This window comes from Antechinus flavipes, chromosome 3, assembly GCF_016432865.1.
Source record: "Antechinus flavipes isolate AdamAnt ecotype Samford, QLD, Australia chromosome 3, AdamAnt_v2, whole genome shotgun sequence".
NCBI lineage: Eukaryota > Metazoa > Chordata > Mammalia > Dasyuromorphia > Dasyuridae > Antechinus > Antechinus flavipes.
Window position 1 is genome coordinate 379,407,414 of NC_067400.1, and position 19,683 is coordinate 379,427,096.

At 36.9% G+C, this 19,683-nt stretch overlaps 1 protein-coding gene and 1 long non-coding RNA gene across 3 annotated transcripts in view; both read left to right on the top strand.

The window, feature by feature from the left end:
- The window catches only part of LOC127554392 (uncharacterized), an 804,883-nt gene that overhangs the window by 64,741 nt on the left and 720,459 nt on the right, over positions 1 to 19,683 (top strand). The gene's annotated exons all lie outside the window — the stretch shown is intronic.
- On the top strand, positions 1,357 to 8,245 carry LOC127554399 (uncharacterized). The gene is made up of 4 exons (XR_007951970.1): positions 1,357 to 1,870; positions 3,025 to 3,077; positions 5,487 to 5,570; positions 5,812 to 8,245. It is a non-coding gene; the product is annotated as an uncharacterized LOC127554399 (long non-coding RNA).

The window sequence follows — 19,683 nt, forward strand, 5'->3', positions numbered from 1 at the left end:
GGGAGGGGAAATAATCAACCAAAATACTCTCAATGCATTGAAAAAAATTTTTAAAAAGTTTGGGGAGAAAGTTTCTATTGGCATCTCTTTTGGTCATGCTTGCTCTCTTAAAAGTTTGCAAAATTATCTTCACTGAGATGTAGAGATTAAAGACAAATTTGCACAGATATGTCAGTAGTACTTGTTAAGTTTGGCTGTTGGACATTAGCTCTTCTATTCTTTTATACACTTTAATCTCTGTAAAATTTGTAGCCTCAATGTTTTTGAATTTCTTATCTTTCTTATTAGGACTGCACCTATAAGAAGTTCTTGGAATTCCTGTCTGGGACTTTAATAGGTTCTGCCATGGAAGCTTACTGAAAAAAATGTCTATTAGCTTCTTCAGAAATCTTTGCAGAGGGAGGGGAGAGAGAGGAAAACCCTTTCCAGTGATATAAGTTCATAGTAGTCTCATTTTAATGATTTCTTAAGTTGGCTTGAATTCTCATTAAAATTTCCTTTTACTTCTCTTTGTTTTGATAAAGTTCTCTTTATTGTTTATAAGGTTCTCTTTACTTTGATAAGCTTTTGTTTATTAGAAACTCAAAAAGAGTCAAGGCCTGCCAGGCAGGGTTTTAGCTGTAAAAGGGCCTGGCAGGCCTTTCTAAAGAAGTTTTGCCTGTGGACAAAGAATCATATTGTGCCAGGCAAAGAAGTAAGTGAATTATTCATAAGGAGGCATACCACCTGCAAATTAAGACATCAAAGAATAGTTTATTGAGCAGATTGATGGAGAGGGGAAGAATTTAGAACCAACGACTGAGAGCATTACAAAATAAAAAATTGTCAAGCTATCTATGTCATCTTCAATTGATAAATGTTCAAAATATCTGATCAGACAAAGAAATCAAAATTATTATCATACAAAAATATTCTTGATCACTAAGGATCAGAGGAATGCACATTCAAACAACTCTGAGGTATCACCTCACACTTCTGAGAGTGGCTAATATGAGCAAAAATAGCTGGATGTTGGAGGGGATGTGGGACAAATGGGACAGTACAAGTACTGTTATGGGGTTGTAAATTGAATCAACCTTTCTGAAGAGCAATTTGGAACAATAACCAAAGGGATATCAAACCTGCATCCTCTTTGACCCAGCAATAACACTTTTAGGTTTAGAAAAGGATCTCTCTGTACAAAAATAGTTATAGCAGCTCTTTTGGTAGATAAGAATTAGAAATCAAATGGAAAGCCCATCAATTGGAGAATAGCCAAAGAAGCTGTGGTCTATGTTTGTAATGAAATATTACTGTATTATGCCCTAAGAAATGAGAAGCAGGTTAATGTCAGGAAAACATACTAAGGCCTGAATAGTGAACAGTTCCAGGAAGTAGTAGTACATTGAAACAGGAATATTGTTGGATAAAAAAACTTTGAATAACAAATTGAATAACATTTTTTTAGCAAATATTTTCAAACAAGTCCAATAAACCAAAATAATCCCAAAGGATAAATGATGAAAATATCTACCTGCAGAGAAAGAACTGATCTTGATTGAATATAGACTGAAGCATGGTCTTTTTCAGTTTTTCTTTCTTTCATTTTTTTTTCTTTTATTTTAGTCTTATCTAAAATGACTAAAATGGAAATAGTTTACATTATTGCGCAAGTGTAATTTGAATCTGATCGCTTACTATTTCAGGAAGAAGGGGAAGGAAAGAAGTGAGGAAGTGATAGGATTTCAAACTCAAAACTTTAGCTAAAATTCATTTTTAAAATAATATATTTTGCTTTATCTAACAATGTTTCTTTCCCACAGTTAAAAAATATCGAAGAGGGGAGACAATATATCCAATATGCCCTAAGGACAAAGCTGTTTAGCACAAGGTAAACTAATGTAGTATTGGTGGGGTTTTAGAATGGTAGATTATCATTACAAATCACTAAAGCAGTATTGTGAAATTACAGAAATCAATGTGCACCTCATCTGTTTCTATCTTCACCTTATTGGAATAAAACAAATGGAGTGTAGTGTGCAAACAAGTCAAAAGAAGAGATTATGTTTATGTTCAAAGAACATTTCTCAAAGCATTCTTGTGGACATGCATGAAATGCCTGATAAGTGGAGACTGACTAAATAAATTCTAGATTCCCAATCAAAAAGAAACAAACTAGGAATTAAAATGGATTGATATAAGAAAATGGAAAATTCTGGATACCTCTCTGAATTAATGTGAGCACAAAAATTAAAACCAAATTAAAAGCACATATAGTCTTTTAGTAACTAGTAACTACCAATAAGTGAAGATGTATATATATGTATATATATATATATATATATATATATATATATATATATATATTTTGAATGACAAGACAAATACTTTACTGTAATGCTGGAGAAACTGAGCAAGATAGATATTAGAGAGTATTTAATAATTTATTTAATGGAGAGATATACTGGGATCCTATGGATCCATGGTTTGGTTCCAGGGCTGAATGAGACTATCATCTCCAAGAATCCAGCAAATAATGTGAGTTCTCAAAGACATATATACACGTGGCTCAGATGCAGGGGGTAGACTGAGGCAGGGGCCTAGTCAGGGTGCTGAGAGTGGAAAGGGAAGTCAGGGTGGGGTGAGCCACCAGAGATGAGATGACATAATCAGGGGGAGAGGGGAGGCACCCCGGACATGGGGAGAGACATTTGATGAGATGGTATCAGACATTCCTGTAGCTTGGGATGGGGAGAGGCATTCTGATATTCTAAAACATAAGATCTTTTATCCTTATCAAATGTTCTGATAGGGAGGGGAGGTTTTGCAGGACTGAGCTTTGACCCAAAGAAACTGAGTCAGGACTTGGTCAGGATAATTAGGGAACCTGAGAACTGTGGCATAATATTACAAATAGTGATTAATGGCAAAATCGTTAAAGGAGAGACCCAAGAGAATAACTGGTAAAAATCTGTCAGTATTATGTTCATTTAAATGAATATAATACAAAATACCATAAAATACATTATTATTCTTGTTTTCCAGAGATATTCTGGGGGCGATAGAAAAAGAGAGAAAAACATTAAAGGACTCAAAAGGTAGGAGAGTTCAGTTCAAGGATACATTTATAATTTGGGTTCCACCAAGTTTTATTTAGAGTCTAATTGTAAGCCCTCTCCTGAAAACTGTTTCATATATTGAGAAAGGAGATGATAAAGTCATTAAAATCAAGGCTTCATACATGGGGCTTTAAGGCACTTTTGGGGGGAATTCTAACACATCAAAATCTTTTATGATGAAAGACCATGCCATTCCCCTCTATTAAGAATTCTGAAAGGGGGGGGGTGATTTTAAACTGTTTTAAAGTTTTTCGTTAATAGTGGAAATAATAATATACATAGTCACTGTTCCCAAAAGGATTATCACTTAAACAAATCACCTTTACTAGTTTCAAAACTATGAAAGAAAATTTAGTGAAATTCATCACTGCAACAATTTGAGGGGAGAATTATTGAAATATTTTTTATAATGTGGCCATTCTCAAATTTATTTCCACACTCTCAACACTGAGCCAGCTCCCTGAAATTCAGTCAAACATGCATAGATACATAGATGTGCTCAGATACATGTACTTACACATATATGCTTTATAAAAAACAAGTTATCAAACTGAAAAGAGTATACAATGTTAAGTTTATGTATTCCACAGCCTCTCTGCCAGTGAGAGATTTATATGAACTTTTTTTTTTCCTTAGGCCTAGGAATTTTTTTTTCTTCCTTACTTTTTTTTTATTGTTTTTATTGTATTTTTTTTTTTTGGGCTGAGGCAATCTGGCTTCAGTGACTTGCCCAGGGTCACACAACTAGAAAGTATTAAGAGTCTGAGGCTAGATTTGAACTCAGGTCCTCCTGACTCCAGGACTGGTGCTCTATCCACTGAGCTAGGTTTTTTCAAAATTGGTAATGAGACAATGGCAATCTTTTAGGGTTAATTTCATTTCCGTCAATTTTTGTAATAGCAGATATTCTCCTTCTTTCTGCATGTGCCCATCAGTGTTTACTTGGGCTGCTTTGAAATCTATGATTTTGTCAATTCTGATAGTACTAAAATATATTTTCCATAGTTAACCATGATGACTTCTGATCCAAATTGAAAGGCTTCTGTGTTTTCAATCCTTTTTTTTTTCCTTTCTTTTAAAACATTTATTTAAAGCATAATACCATACACACAAAAGTATGGAAATGGAAAAAGGAATAAAGGCATTGTCATTTGTATAAGACTATAAAAAAGGATTCAAAATTTGTAACAATTTTCTTTTCAAGAAAATGTGCATAAAAATAGAACAAAGTTTATTCAGAACTGTCCCATCTTTTCTTTGCTTCCTTGTAGCTTTTCTTTTGTTCTTTGCTGTGCACTTTTTACTTTATTCTTTTCCTCCTTTTCTTCCCCTCAACCAAATCTCCCTCAAGGAGACTGAGTTTAACATGTATATCTTTATGTAAGCATAAATACAAACATGCCTGTATACACTCACACACACACACACACACATATACAAATCACAAGGATACAATAACTTTTGAATGTGGGGAGTCATCTTGAAAGAATTCACAAGCTCAAGGGACAAAAAGCTTTATGTAGCTCTAAAGCAGGCAAACTTGGTTAGCAGAAGTAGTTATCTAGAAAGGGAGAGACAGGAACTTTTAAAGGAAAGAACTCAAAGGAAGGCATGTTAAATATTGGAGTTAGATAAGCAGTGTTTATACAAAATAACATTGAGAGTTTGCATCCCTACCGTGGCCTTCTGATTATTGATTATAATAAATGTGGGCCCACATAGGAACTATGGAACCCTGTCAGGATCCCTGCCTGCGACCCACCTTAGACACTGGTTGCTACCAGGGATATGACTTTTCACTGGAGTCTTTTCATCCTAGGACACACACACACACACACACACACACACACACACACACACACACACACACACACACACACACACACACACACACACCCCTACATATACTTATGTATATATAGACATTTATCTACATGGATACCTGTAATCCCAAACAAATATACAGATATCCATTGACATTTGTCCTCTGTTTCTCTGAATGTGGATGTCATCATTCTCCTTAGGTTCAAGGTTTTCTGTATTTTTCTAAATGCACCAATTTATCATATTTGATTTCAGAATGATATTCTGACCTGTTAGATGATTTTAGGTATACGTGGCAAAAGGAGCTGTATAGCAGGAAATAGCCTGAGGAGGGGGGGAACAAGGTGTGCAGAGGAGGAAAACAGGAAGGCAGTCGTGAAAGTTTGTTTACCCCAAGATTAATGATTTTGTTATTGAGTAACCTGTATCATGATGGGGTAAAAAACAAAGAAAGCTGGGTATGAGATGATGTAATGAGATGGTATATATAAAGAAATGTAACTGTGTACAGATGCCATTAGAGAAGATGTAGAGTGCGTAATAATAAATGTTTGCTGTACTTAGTAACATCTGGTGTCCCGAGTGCTCTTTGGCGAGGAGAGCAGCTGCAGGAAGCTGTTTCGGAGACATCTAAGGACCAGGAGGATGGTAAGGAGTCCAATTGAGACCCTCTTGGTGAGTAGAGGGACCCTTACAATGGCGGCCCAAATAGGGACATTCTGCTGGACAGAGGTCCCTGGGACGAAGTTCTTACAGCCTACAAATTGAAAAATTTGCGGGAGGTCGGGCTCTACAAATTGAAAATTTTGTGGGAGGTCGAAGGATTTTAGAAAGATGGGACACCATTAGAGAAGATGTAGAGTGCTTAATAAACACTTGCTGTACTTAGCAACATCTAGTACCACACTAACATCTGGTGTCCCGAGTGCTCTTTGGCGAGGACGGCAGCTGAAGGGAGCTACTTCGGGGACGTCCAAGGACCGGAAGGATGGTAAAATGTCTAATTGAGACCCTCTTGGTGAGTAGAGGGACCCTTACAAGTGGAGGCCCAAATAGGGACATTCTGCTGGACAGAGCTTCCTGGGAGGAAGTTTCCACAGCCCTACAAATTGAAAAAAATTTGTGGGAGGTCGGAAGAGATTAGACAGATGGGACCATTAATGTCGGTTCTATCATAAAACCCAGAGATAGTGAAGTTTATGCATGACAAATTTATAACTTAGGGGGCAGGGGATGCAAGCAAATAGAAACCTTTATAGACAATTTGTAGAGAAACTTTGGACATCTTCTCCTTGGTTAGAACATACAGGACTAGATTTAAAAGCAGGGACAGTGGTGGGCTCGCAAAAGCTTTTTATGTCCTTTACAATCTAATCAAAACAGCCCTCCCCGGAGGCTCTATGCTTCCGCTCATCTTAGTGAGTGAGGAAGCGCAGACTGGTAATTCTTTGCTCGGTGATGAAGAGCCACGCTCGAGTAAGAATAGCAGCCAAAAAAGCGAAAGTACAGGGAAGCCTCTGCCCCTGCTGGTGGCTCCGCCTTCTTCCACGGAATCTCGAGTCCCTGGCATGGAACGCTTACCTATCACCCATTAAATCTGTCTTTGGGCCGTTTTAAAAATAAAAAAGCAGAGGCGGTGGAAACGGCAGGGGTAGACGAATTGCGGCCCCCACCTAGTGAGTGACAAAACAAAAACCGAGCAGACCACACCCCCAGAAGAGAAAGAAACCATGAAGTTGTTGTGTGTAAAAGAATTGAAGCAGTGAAACAGGGTAAAAGAAATAAAGCTTATAAATAGTCCAAGAGCTCCATCTAGTGGTGAATGTACCAAAGTGGCAAGGTTATTATTAGAAAGTAAAAAAAAAGGGTGGAGGAGGTCTCTGGAGCTCCTATTCCTTTTTGCTCTCTTACCAACGATAAGTTACCAAAGGTTGCCCAATTATATCAACAACTTGACATAACTATCTCTCCTCATGTGATTAGTGTAACTCCTGTTGATGGCCCTAATATTTTTACGGATGCTACAAAAGATCACAGAGCTAGTTTTTATATACCTTCAGTGAAACCTTGGCGTGTATTATCTACTCCTTATGGCTCTACCCAGAAAAATGAATTCTATGTTATTTTATATGTATTACAACAAATCTCCCCACATTTTGATATTATTACAGATAGTCAGTATGCTTATTTAGTGGTAAAGAATTTACAGAGATAAGTAAAGAAATGTTTGAAATGTATTCCTTTTGCCCCTCATAAATGTGATCCTACTTACAATCCAAAAGGAGATAAGCCTAATGATACCTGGCAAATGGATGTTACTCACTGGAGAACACAGTGTGTTCATGTAACTGTAGCACTCACTCTAATTTTATAGTAGCTACTCTTCAACCTGGAGAGGCACTTAAACATGTTATTTCTCACTTATATCCTTGTTTTGCTTCTATTGGTGTGCCTCAGCAGATGAAGATGGATAATGGATCTTCCTACTCCTCAAAAGGTTTTCAGTCCTTCTGTTCTGAATTGGGCATCATTCATGTGACAGATATTCCTTATAACCCCACAGGTCAGGCCCTAGTTGAATGAGCTAATAGGACCCTTAAAACACTCCTTGTAACAAGAAAAGGGAGTGTCATGGAGTAGGCTAAAAGGTCACTTAACCCAAAGTATGTTAGACAAAGCAGTATTTACATACAATTATTTATAATTTTCTGCCAATGAACTAACGCCAGCCATTCGTTTTTGGCATACATTTGAAAGGACACAGTCTATCACAGAAGTACAACATCAACAACTACAAAAAGGATAAATTAATAGATTATTATGGAAAACAAAGGAAGGAAATTGGGCAGGTCCAGGGACAGTCGAGGTGTGTGGTTCCGGGGTGTGCTCTTATTGTTGCAGATGAAAATGGACGTGAGCCGTGGGTGCTGACCACAAGGATCTGCGGCATCAAAGAGATCATATAGAAAAAGAGGAGAAGGCAGAAAGAGCTGCAGAAAAGAAGCTGCCAGGACCAGAGATGGAAATGGAGAGGAGAACTGTAATCTCTATTGGGATTGTTATCTCTTATGAGCCTCAACACAGGAGCCACAGCAACAAGAAAGTCGAGTAACTTTGTGGCACCAGCACAACACCTGGCTGATCAAAAGGGACAATGGAGTTATACCTGGAACACTGGTGGTGCATATGGTAGGATGGGGACAGCAAACATCTGATTTTCATGTATGTGGCCATGTGTCACAGTTAACGGGACATTATAGTACTGATACACCCCAGGCAAAGATGATGGACACTTATATAAATAAAGTCACTTTTATTATTTATTCTGCTCCCATTTGTTTTTTCACAGGGGTGATTGGGTCTCCCAAGGGATGTATTTCCTGGGTAATGAAATCCTTGAGTATGGGCCCTCACAGAGAATAGAATTGGGTTATCATCTTTTAGCTTTGAGTGTAGGAATGTATGAGATATACACTTTAGAGATTAGAGTAGAGTGGTCGGGGAAGGAATTGGTCCTCCACACTTTGTTACAATCTATACCTTGTCATTATGCATGTCACCCTGTATGTGTTACCCCTTTGTCATGGGATGATACAGCACTCAATAACACTTGGATTGAAGTGTGAGATCATTTAAGAGGAGCATTATTGGCAGCGAATGTTGCTAACCAAATTGAAGAATTGCCTAAATTAGTTCAAGACCTTAATGCTATGGCTACACAATTTCAATTATCTGATGATGCATCAACAAGATTTTGTAAATTGGATCCAATCTAAATTATCCACTTTGCCCTCTTGGTTATATAATGTCATAATTGGAGTCACTATAATTCTACTGCTGCTTTTGTGTCTTCCATGCTTAGGGACAATTATGAGAAAAATAGTGATAAATGTTTTTGCACAGTACCACCCTTGGCCTCCCGTTGCTATACAAACTGTTGAATTAATGGGACCATGACTCATCTAGGCGTTGGGATTCACAGACAATGGACAGGGCTTAGGTTGAGGACACTCGGGAGTCCTGGTTTTATCCGTGCTCCATTAACGAAGCTTAGCATCCCCTCTGCTTCTGTACTGTGAGTGAGTTTTCCCTCACCTCTTGCCTGAGCGGTCTCCCGCATAACAAGAAAAGGGAGTGTCATGGGGTAGGATAAAAGGTCGCTTTACCCAAAGTATATTAGACAAAGCAGTATTTACATACAATTATTTACAATTTTCTGCCAATGAACTAACACCAGCCATTCGTTTTTGGCATACATTTGAAAGGACACAGTCTATCACAAAAGTACAACATCAACAACTACAAAAAGGATAAAATTAATAGATTATTATGGAAAACAAAGGAAGGAAATTGGGCAGGTCCAGGGACAGTCGAGGTGTGGGGTTCCGGGGTGTGCTCTTATTGTTGCAGATGAAAACGGACGTGAGCCGTGGGTGCTGACCACAAGGATCCGCGGCATCAAAGACATCATATGGAAAAAGAGGAGAAGGCAGAAAGAGCTGCAGAGAAGAAGCTGCAGGACCAAAGATGGAAGTGGAGAGGAGAACTGTAATCTCTATTGGGACTGTTATCTCTTATGAGCCTCAACACAGGAGCCACAGCAACAAGAAAGTCGAGTAACTCTGTGGCACCAGCACAACACCTGGCTGATCAAAAGGGACAATGGAGTTATACCTGGATCACTGATCAAAAGGGACAATGGAGTTATACCTGGATCACTGGTGGTGCATATAGTAGGGTGGGAACAACAAACATCGGATTTTCATGTATATGGCCATATGTCACAGTTAACGGGACATTATAGTACTGATACACCCCAGGCAAGGATGATGGACATTTATATAAATAAAGTCACTTTAAGTAATAAAAGTTCCCATTTGTTTTTTCACAGAGGGGATTGGGTCTCCCATCCCTCGGGAATGAAATCCTTGAGTGTGGGTCCTCACAGAGAATAGAATTGGGTTATCATCTTTTAGCTTTGAGTGTAGGACTGTATGAGATATACACTTTAGAGATTATAGTGGAGTGGTTGGGAGAGGAATTGGTCCTCCACACTTTGTTACAATCTATACCTTGTCATTATGCATGTCACCCTGTATGTGTTACCCCTTTGTCATGGGATGATACAGCACTCAATAACACGTGGATTAAAGTGTGAGATCATTTAAGAGGAGCATTATTGGCAGCAGATGTTACTAACCAAATTGAAGAATTGCCTAAACTAGTTCAAGACCTTAATGATATGGCTACACAATTTCAATTATCTGATGATGCATCAACAAGATTTTGTAAATTGGATCCAATCTAAATTATCCACTTTGCCCTCTTGGTTATATAGTGTCATAATTGGAGTCACTATAATTCTACTGCTGCTTTTGTGTCTTCCATGCTTAGGGACAATTATGAGAAAAATAGTGATAAATGTTTTTGCACAGTACCACCCTTGGCCTCCCGTTGCTATACAAACTGTTGAATTAATGGGCCCATGACCCATCTAGGCGTTGGGATTCACAGACAATGGACAGGGCTTAGGTTGAGGACACTCGGGAGTCCTGGTTTTATCCGTGCTCCATTAACGAAGCTTAGCATCCCCTCTGCTTCTGTACTGTGAGTGAGTTTTCCCTCACCTCTTGCCTGAGCGGTCTCCCGCATAACAAGAAAAGGGAGTTAGATGGTTTTAGGTATACATGGCAAAAGGAGCTTTATAGCAGGAAATAACCTGAGGGGGCGAACAAGGTGTGCAGAGGAGGAAAACAGGAAGGCAGTAGTGAAAGATTGTTTACCCCAAGATTAATGATTTTGTTATTGAGTAGCCTGTACCGTGCCGGGGTAAAAGACAAAGAAGACAAAGATAGCTGGGTATGAGATGATGTAATGAGATGGTATACATGAAGGAATGTAACTGTGAGCGGTGCAGACACCATTAGAGAAGATGTAGAGTAGAGAAGCTTAATAAACGCTTGCTGTACTTAGTAACATCTGGTGTCCCATGTGCTCTGTGGGGAGGAAACTAGCTGGAGGGAACTGCTTCACAGATGTCCAAGGACCAGGAGGATGGTAAGGAGTCCAATTGAGACCCTCTTGGTGAGTAGAGGGACCCTTACACTGATCTTATACTATTTAATTGTTTTGAATAGTCTAAAAGGAATATCATTATGGCTGACATAATAATGTGGTTTCTCTATTTTTCTTTTTTTGAGCAAATCTATTTTAACTTTTACTTTGTGTTAGATCAATGATTATTACTCCTGGGTTTTTTTTCCCCCCTTGGAAAATTCTACTCTCCATCCTTATATTTGTGGGTATCTCTTATTTCCTATCCCTGTGGACTTTTCTACTTTTACTGCTAGTTTAGCTTCCTAACTTCCTTCCCCAAGCTCACTCCCTTCCAAAGGATACCTCCTTTATCTTCTGTCACCACCCTTTATCTCCTTCTTTATCTCATTACTATTAAGCTACACATCATAAACCATTTCCCCTACACACCCTTCCATCTACCACCTTATCCTATTCCATCACCCTCTTAATTCTTAAATTCTGAAAAATTTTATTGTCTCCTAGATGTACATGTATTGTTCCCTCTTGTATTCATTTCCAGGGTGAGTAGGATTTCAGAATTGCCAGCTCTCTTTCCCCATATCTAATTCCACTGTGTTAGTTCTTACTCTTGCACCACATCATATTATATAATTATTGTTTTAATCTTTACCTATATGGTTTTGCTTTTTAGAGCCACAGCATATTCACCTCCACCCCATGAACTACCCAATTGCTAACAACAATCTTAATTCCGAGGCAGAAATTTATGTGTATAAAATTTAGGCAGTAAGCTGATTATCCTTATTGAATTCCTTGAAATATTTTTTCTATTTATCTTGTATTTTGTGTATATCAAAATGTCTGTTAAGGTCAACTTTCTCTTTTTTTCAACAGAAACCTAAATGTCTGGAAGGTTGTTGAATGCCTTTTTTTTTTCTTTTTTCAGATTATCATTAATTTTGCTGGCCACAATGTTTTTGCTTCAATTTTAGTGCTTTTGATTTTTTGATAAATAGTATCAAGACCTTTCATCTTTTATTGTAGTTTTTCTTACAATATGACTTCTATTTTGTTCCATTTTTTTCATTCTTTATATTTTGTTCTATTACTCCTTTGTCTCTTATGACTTTTCTGGCATCCCCTTGCCCAATTCCAATTTTCAAAGAGGCATTTTCTTAATGCTGTGCATGTCCTTTTCTAAATGTTTGAATTTTCTTTCTTAATCTTCTTTTTCTTGGAGTCTTTTTTCCCCTATTATATATGTATATATTAGTTTTTCTTCAATCTCTGTCATTTTGATTTTTTGAGTTCTATGAATTCTTCTTGGGTATGTGGGTATTTCACATTGCTTAAGGAGGAAGTAGAGCCTCTTTATCCAACTTGAGCACTCTCCCCTGAAGATAAACTTGGATCTTCCCTATGCAGATAATCCTTTCTATGGTTGGGTTCTTTCTCCTTTGCTTGCTTGTTTGTTTGTTTCTTTTTCTTTTTAAATAAGAGCTTGGTAGGATAATCATCTTGGTGAGATGTCCTCTAGCCTCAGGTTCTCCTTAGTTCTCCCCTCGATCCTGAAACATCAAACTAAGATCTCTCTTCTCTTCTAAAGGCCTGCAGCCTTCTTATCCCATGCTTTTGCATTCCCCTAACTTGGTGCCAGTTCCTTTACTCCCAGGGTCATGTGTATGTACTACAACTAGGCCTAGTGTTTCTTATCTGGAGAGGTTGTCTGGATCTTTTCCACACAGTATGCAAAGTGAAAGATCTTGTGTTAGGGCCTGAGGCTTTATTCCAACCCAACTAATCTCAAGGCTAGCTCTTCACTTGTTGTTTTAAGTAGAATTAACCTTGAAAGTATTTACAGTTTAGAGAAGGGGCATTCTCTTCCTAGCATCTTCAGAACTTCTCCTATTGTCTCAGGATTACCATCATTCATCTCCAGCTCCTATTTGTTTTTCATTTCTCTACATAAGCCCAGAAGTGCAGATTTTTGTCTTATTTGTAAAGAACACCTAAAGAGCCTGGAATTTTCTGAGCTATCCACCATTTCCCAACATCTTTCTTCCCTTAGAACCTTTTTTTTTTTTTAATTTCTTTATAACTTTTGACTTTTCCCAAAAGAAGAGACTTTAGATTCTTAAAAAAAATGGAAGGTGATGGGGAGCAGTTGACTGAATATTATGCTAAGCAGGGCCTTCTGTCTTCTCTCCCCACATATTTTGCCTATATAATGTTATTAATGCATTGAGCAGATAGGATATCCTATTGAGGTTTATCAGCAGGCAACTTCTTGCCCCATAAGCACTACAATGGAAATTCCCAGAAAGATTGAGGAGTTTCCTTCAAAAAATCATGCAGAATTATTCTCTGATTTTCTCGGATGCCTTAAAGAAGTTTTGGCCAGATCAGTTAATGATGAGAGAGTTGTAGAAATACTCCTAAAACAGTTGACTCAAGAAGATTGTAATGCAGAATGTAAAAAGGCCACAGCTGGTTTCAAAAATGATGCCTCTCTAGAAGACTTGTTGAGATGGTGTTCCTCTGTGTTTTACACATCTGCACTAGCTGATCAACATCAAACAGTGCGGGGATCCACAAAAAAATCAAAAAACAGATAAAAAATGCTTCACATGTGGAAAGGTAGGACAACTCAAGGCCCAATGCCACAAGAAAGGTAAGAATAACAGGTCTCAAACTGTGGGTCCTAAAGGTGGAAGAGGCTTCCACTGCACTATTTAGTGCCAACTCTCTAAATCACAGACAGGAAACAGCCAGAGAGGCCAAATCCCCAGGCCCCATCCATAACAATGGGGAATGATATGGCATGAGACCTCCTCAGGGAATGAGCCCACCATCCCTAGAGGTACAGCATGCAGAAATACCAGAAGAAGACAATTCGATGCAGGAAATCATATCCAGGTAGCCATAGTAAGTAACCCTTTATGCTCAAAAAGAAAACAAAATCCCCCCAGGACTCCCCAGATATGTTATTAAAATTCTTTTTTTTTTTAATTTTATTTTATTTAATAATAACTTTGTATTGACAGAATCCATGCCAGGATAATTTTTATACAACATTATCCCTTGCAATCGCTTATCTTTCTTTTTTTCTTTTCTTTTTTTTTTTTTTTTTTTTTTTTTGAATGCTTAAAGCCACAGTGTTTTTTTTTTTTTTTTTTTTTTTTTTTTTTTTGTTTTTGGTTTTGTTTTTGTTTTTGTTTTTTTTTAAATTTTATTTAATAATAACTTTGTATTGAAAGAATCCATGCCAGGATAATTTTTACACAACATTATCCCTTGCAATCACTTATGTTTCATTTTTTCCCCTCCCTCCTCCCCCCCCCCCCAAGATGGCAAGCAGTCCTATATATGTTAAATATGTTGCAGTATATCCTAGATACAATACTTATTTGCAGAACCGAACAGTTCTCCCGCTGCACAGGGAGAATTGGATTCAGAAGGTAAAAATAACTCGGGAAGAAAATCAAAAATGCAAATAGTTCACATTCATTTCCCAGTATTCCTTCTTTGGGTGTAGCTGTTTCTGTCCATCATTTATCCATTGAAACTCAGTTAAGTCTCTTTGTCATAGAAATCCACTTCCATCAGAATACATCCTCATACAATATCGTTGTCAAAGTGTATAATGATCTCCTGGTTCTGCTCATCTCACTTAGCATCAGTCCATGTAGGTCTCTCCAAGCCTCTCTGTATTCATCCTGCTGGTCATTCCTTACAGAGCAATAATATTCCATAACATTCATATACCACAATTTACCCAGCCATTTTCCAATTGATGGGCATCCATTCATTTTCCAGTTTCTAGCCACTACAAACAGGGCTGCTACAAACATTTTGGCACATACCGGTCCCTTTCCCTTTTTTAGTATCTCTTTGGGGTATAAGCCCAATAGAAACACTACTGGATCAAAGGGTATGCACAGTTTGATAACTTTTTGGGCATAATTCCAGATTGCTCTCCAGAATGGCTGGATTCGTTCACAACTCCACCAACAATGCATCAGTGTCCCCATTTTCCCGCATCCCCTCCAACATTCATCATTATTTTTTCCTGTCATCTTAGCCAATCTGACAGGTGTGTAATGATATCTCAGAGTTGTCTTAATTTGCATTTCCCTGATCAAAAGTGATTTGGAACACTCTTTCATGTGAGTGGTAATAGTTTCAATTTCTTCATCTGAAAATTGTCTGTTCGTATCCTTTGACCATTTATCAATTGGAGAATGGCTTGATTTCTTATAAATTTGAGTCAGTTCTCTATATATTTTGGAAATGAGGCCTTTATCAGAACCTTTAATTGTAAAGATGTTTTCCCAGTTTGTTGCTTCCCTACTAATCTTGTTTGCATTCGTTCTGTTTGTACAAAGGCTTTTTAATTTGATATAATCAAAATTTTCTATTTTGTGATCGATAATGGTCTCTAGTTCATCTTTGGTCACAAATTTCTTTCTCCTCCACAAGTCTGAGAGATAAACTATTCTATGTTCCTCTAATTTATTTATAATCTCGTTCTTTATGCCTAGGTCATGGATCCATTTTGATCTTATCTTGGTATGTGGTGTTAAGTGTGGGTCCTTGCCTAATTTCTGCCATACTAATTTCCAGTTATCCCAGCAGTTTTTATCAAATAATGAATTCTTTTCCCAGAAGTTAGGGGCTTTGGGTTTGTCAAACACTAGATTGCTATAGTTGACTATTCTGTCTTGTGAACCTAACCTTTTCCACTGATCCACTAATCTATTTCTTAGCCAATACCAAATGGTTTTGGTGACTGCTGCTTTATAATATAATTTTAGATCAGGTACAGCTAGGCCACCTTCATTTGATTTTTTTTTTCATTAATTCCCTTGAGATTCTCGACTTTTTATTGTTCCATATGAATTTTGTTGTTATTTTTTCTAGATCATTAAAATATTTTCTTGGAAGTCTGATTGGTATAGCACTAAATAAATAGATTAGTTTAGGGAGTATTGTCATCTTTATTATATTCGCTCGGCCTATCCAAGAGCACTTAATATTTTTCCAATTATTTAAGTCTGACTTTATTTGTGTGAAAACTTTTTTGTAATTTTGCTCAAATAATTCCTGACTTTCCTTTGGTAGGTAGATTCCCAAATACTTTATGCTATCAACAGTTATTTTGAATGGAATTTCTCTTTGTATCTCATGCTCTTGGATTTTGTTGGTGGTGTATAAGAATGCTGAGGATTTATGGGGATTTATTTTGTATCCTGCTACTTTGCTAAAATTATGAATTATTTCTAATAGCTTTTTAGTAGAATCTCTGGGGTTTTCTAGGTATACCATCATATCATCTGCAAAGAGTGATAGTTTGGTTTCCTCATTGCCTACTCTAATTCCTTTAATCTCTTTCTCGACTCTTATTGCAGAGGCTAGTGTTTCTAATACAATATTGAATAATAATGGTGATAGTGGGCAACCTTGCTTCACTCCAGATCTTACTGAGAAAGGTTCCAGTTTTTCCCCATTGCATATGATGCTTACTGAAGGTTTTAAATATATGTTCCTAACTATTTTAAAGAAAAGTCCTTTTATTCCTATGCTCTCAAGTGTTTTTATTAGGAATGGCTGTTGGATTTTATCAAATGCTTTTTCTGCATCTATTGAGATGATCATATGGTTTTTGTTTGGTTGGTTGTTGATATAGTCAATTATATTAATAGTTTTCCTAATATTGAACCAGCCCTGCATTCCTGGTATAAATCCTACTTGGTCATAGTGTATTATCCTGGGGATGATTTTCTGTAATCTTTTTGCTAATATTTTATTTAAGATTTTAGCATCAATATTCATTAGGGAGATTGGTCTATAATTTTCTTTCTCTGTTTTCAGCCTACCTGATTTAGGTATCAGTACCATATCTGTGTCATAAAAGGAGTTGGGTAGGACTCCTTCAATCCCTATTTCTTCAAATAGTTTATTTAGCATTGGAGTTAATTGATCTTTAAATGTTTGATAGAATTCAGATGTGAATCCATCTGGTCCTGGGGATTTTTTCTTAGGGAGTTGATTGATAGTTTGTTCTATTTCTTTTTCTGAGATAGGAGTGTTTAGGATATTTACTTCTTCCTCTGTTAGTTTAGGCAAGCTATATTTTTGGAGGTATTCTTCTATTTCATTTAAGTTGTCGAATTTATTGGCGTAAAGTTGGGCAAAATAACTCCTAATTATTGCTCTAATTTCCTTTTTGTTAGTGGTGAGTTCTCCCTTTTCATTTTTAAGACTAACAATTTGATTTTCCTCTTTCCTTTTTTTAATCAGATTTACTAAGGGTTTGTCTATTTTGTTGGTTTTTTCATAGAACCAACTCTTAGTTTTATTAATTAATTCAATAGTTTTTTTACTTTCAATTTTATTGATCTCTCCTTTTATTTTTTGAATTTCAAGTTTAGTGTTTGACTGGGGGTTTTTAATTTGTTCCTTTTCTAGCATTTTTAGTTGCAAGCCCAATTCATTGACCTTCTCTTTCTCTATTTTATACAAATAGGCCTCTAGAGATATGAGATTTCCCCTTACTACCGCTTTGGCTGCATCCCATACATTTTGGTATGATGTCTCATTATTATCGTTTTCTTGGATGAAGTTATTATGTCTATAATTTGCTGTTTCACCCAATCATTCTTTAGTATGAGATTATTTAGTTTCCAATTGTTTTTTGATCTACTTTCCTGTGGCTTTTTATTGAATGTAATTTCCAATGCATCATGGTCTGTAAAGGATGCATTCACTATTTCTGCCTTACTGCATTTGAGTTTGAGGTTTTTATGTCCTAATATATGGTCAATTTTTGTATAAGTTCCATGAACTGCTGAAAAGAAGGTGTACTCCTTTCTGTCCCCATTACATTTTCTCCAGAGATCTATCATATCTAATTTTTCTAGTATTCTATTTATCTCTTTGACTTCTTTCTTATTTATTTTGCGGTTTGATTTACCTAATTCTGAGAGTGCAAGGTTGAGATCTCCCACTATTATAGTTTTACTGTCTATTTCTTCTTGCAGCTCTCTTAATTTCTCTTTTAAGAATTTAGATGCTATACTACTTGGTGCATATATGTTTAATATAGATACTGCTTCATTATTCATTCTACCCTTTAGCAAGATATAGTGCCCTTCCTTATTTCTTTTGATTAGATCAATTTTTGCTTTAGCTTGATCTGAGATCAGGATGGCTACCCCTGCTTTTTTGACTTCACCTGAAGCATAGTAGATTTTGCTCCAACCTTTTACCTTTAACCTGCATGTATCTCCCCGCTTCAGGTGTGTTTCCTGTAAACAACATATTTTTTTTTAATTTATTTTTTAATGATTACTTTATAATGACAACATTATTCCTTGCACTCATTTCTTTTCCGATTTTTTTCCCCCTCTCTCCCTCCACCCCCTCCCCTAGATGGCAAGCAGTCCTTTATATGTTGGATATGTTGCAGTATATCCTAGATGCAATATATGTTTGCAGAAGCGAACAGTTCTCTTGTTGCATAGGGAGAATTGGATTCAGAAGGTATAAATAACCCGGGAAGAAAAACTAAAATGCAGATAGTTCACATTTGTTTCCCAGTGTTCGTTCTTTGGGTGTAGCTGCTTATGTCCGTCATTTATCAACTGAAACTTAGTTAGGTCTCTTTGTCAAAGAAATCCACTTCCATCAAAATATGTCCTCATACAATATCGTTGTCGAAGTATATAATGATCTCCTGGTTCTGCTCATTTCACTTAGCATCAGTTCATGTAAGTCTCGCCAGTCCTCTCTGTATTCATCCTGCTGGTCATTTCTTACAGAACAATAATATTCCATAACATTCATATACCACAATTTACCCAGCCATTCTCCAATTGATGGGCATCCATTCATTTTCAGTTTCTAGCCACTACAAATAGGGCTGCTACAAACATTTTGGCACATACAGGCCCCTTTCCCTTCTTTAATATTTCTTTGGGATATAAGCCCAATAGAAACACTGCTGGATCAAAGGGTATGCACAATTTGATAATTTTTTGGGCATAATTCCAGATTGCTCTCCAGAATGGTTGGATTCGTTCACAACTCCACCAACAATGCATTAGTGTCCCAGTTTTCCCGCATCCCCTCCAACATTCATCATTATTTTTTCCTGTCATCTTAGCCAATCTGACAGGTGTGTAGTGGTATCTCAGAGTTGTCTTAATTTGCATTTCTCTGATCAATAATGATTTGGAACACTCTTTCATATGAGTGGTAATAGTTTCAATTTCATCCTCTGAAAATTGTCTGTTCATATCCTTTGACCATTTATCAATTGGAGAATGGCCTGATTTCTTATAAATTTGAATCAGTTCTCTATATATTTTAGAAATGAGGCCTTTATCAGAACCTTTAACTGTGAAGATGTTTTCCCAGTTTGTTGCTTCCCTTCTAATCTTGTTTGCATTAGTTTTGTTTGTACAAAGGCTTTTTAATTTGATGTAATCAAAATTTTCTATTTTGTGATCAGTAATGGTCTCTAGTTCATCTTTGGTCACAAATTTCTTTCTCCTCCACAAGTCTGAGGGATAAACTATTCTATGTTCCTCTAATTTATTTATAATCTCGTTCTTTATGCCTAGGTCCTGGACCCATTTTGATCTTATCTTGGTATATGGTGTTAGGTGTGGGTCCATGCCTAATTTCTGCCATACTAATTTCCAATTATCCCAGCAGTTTT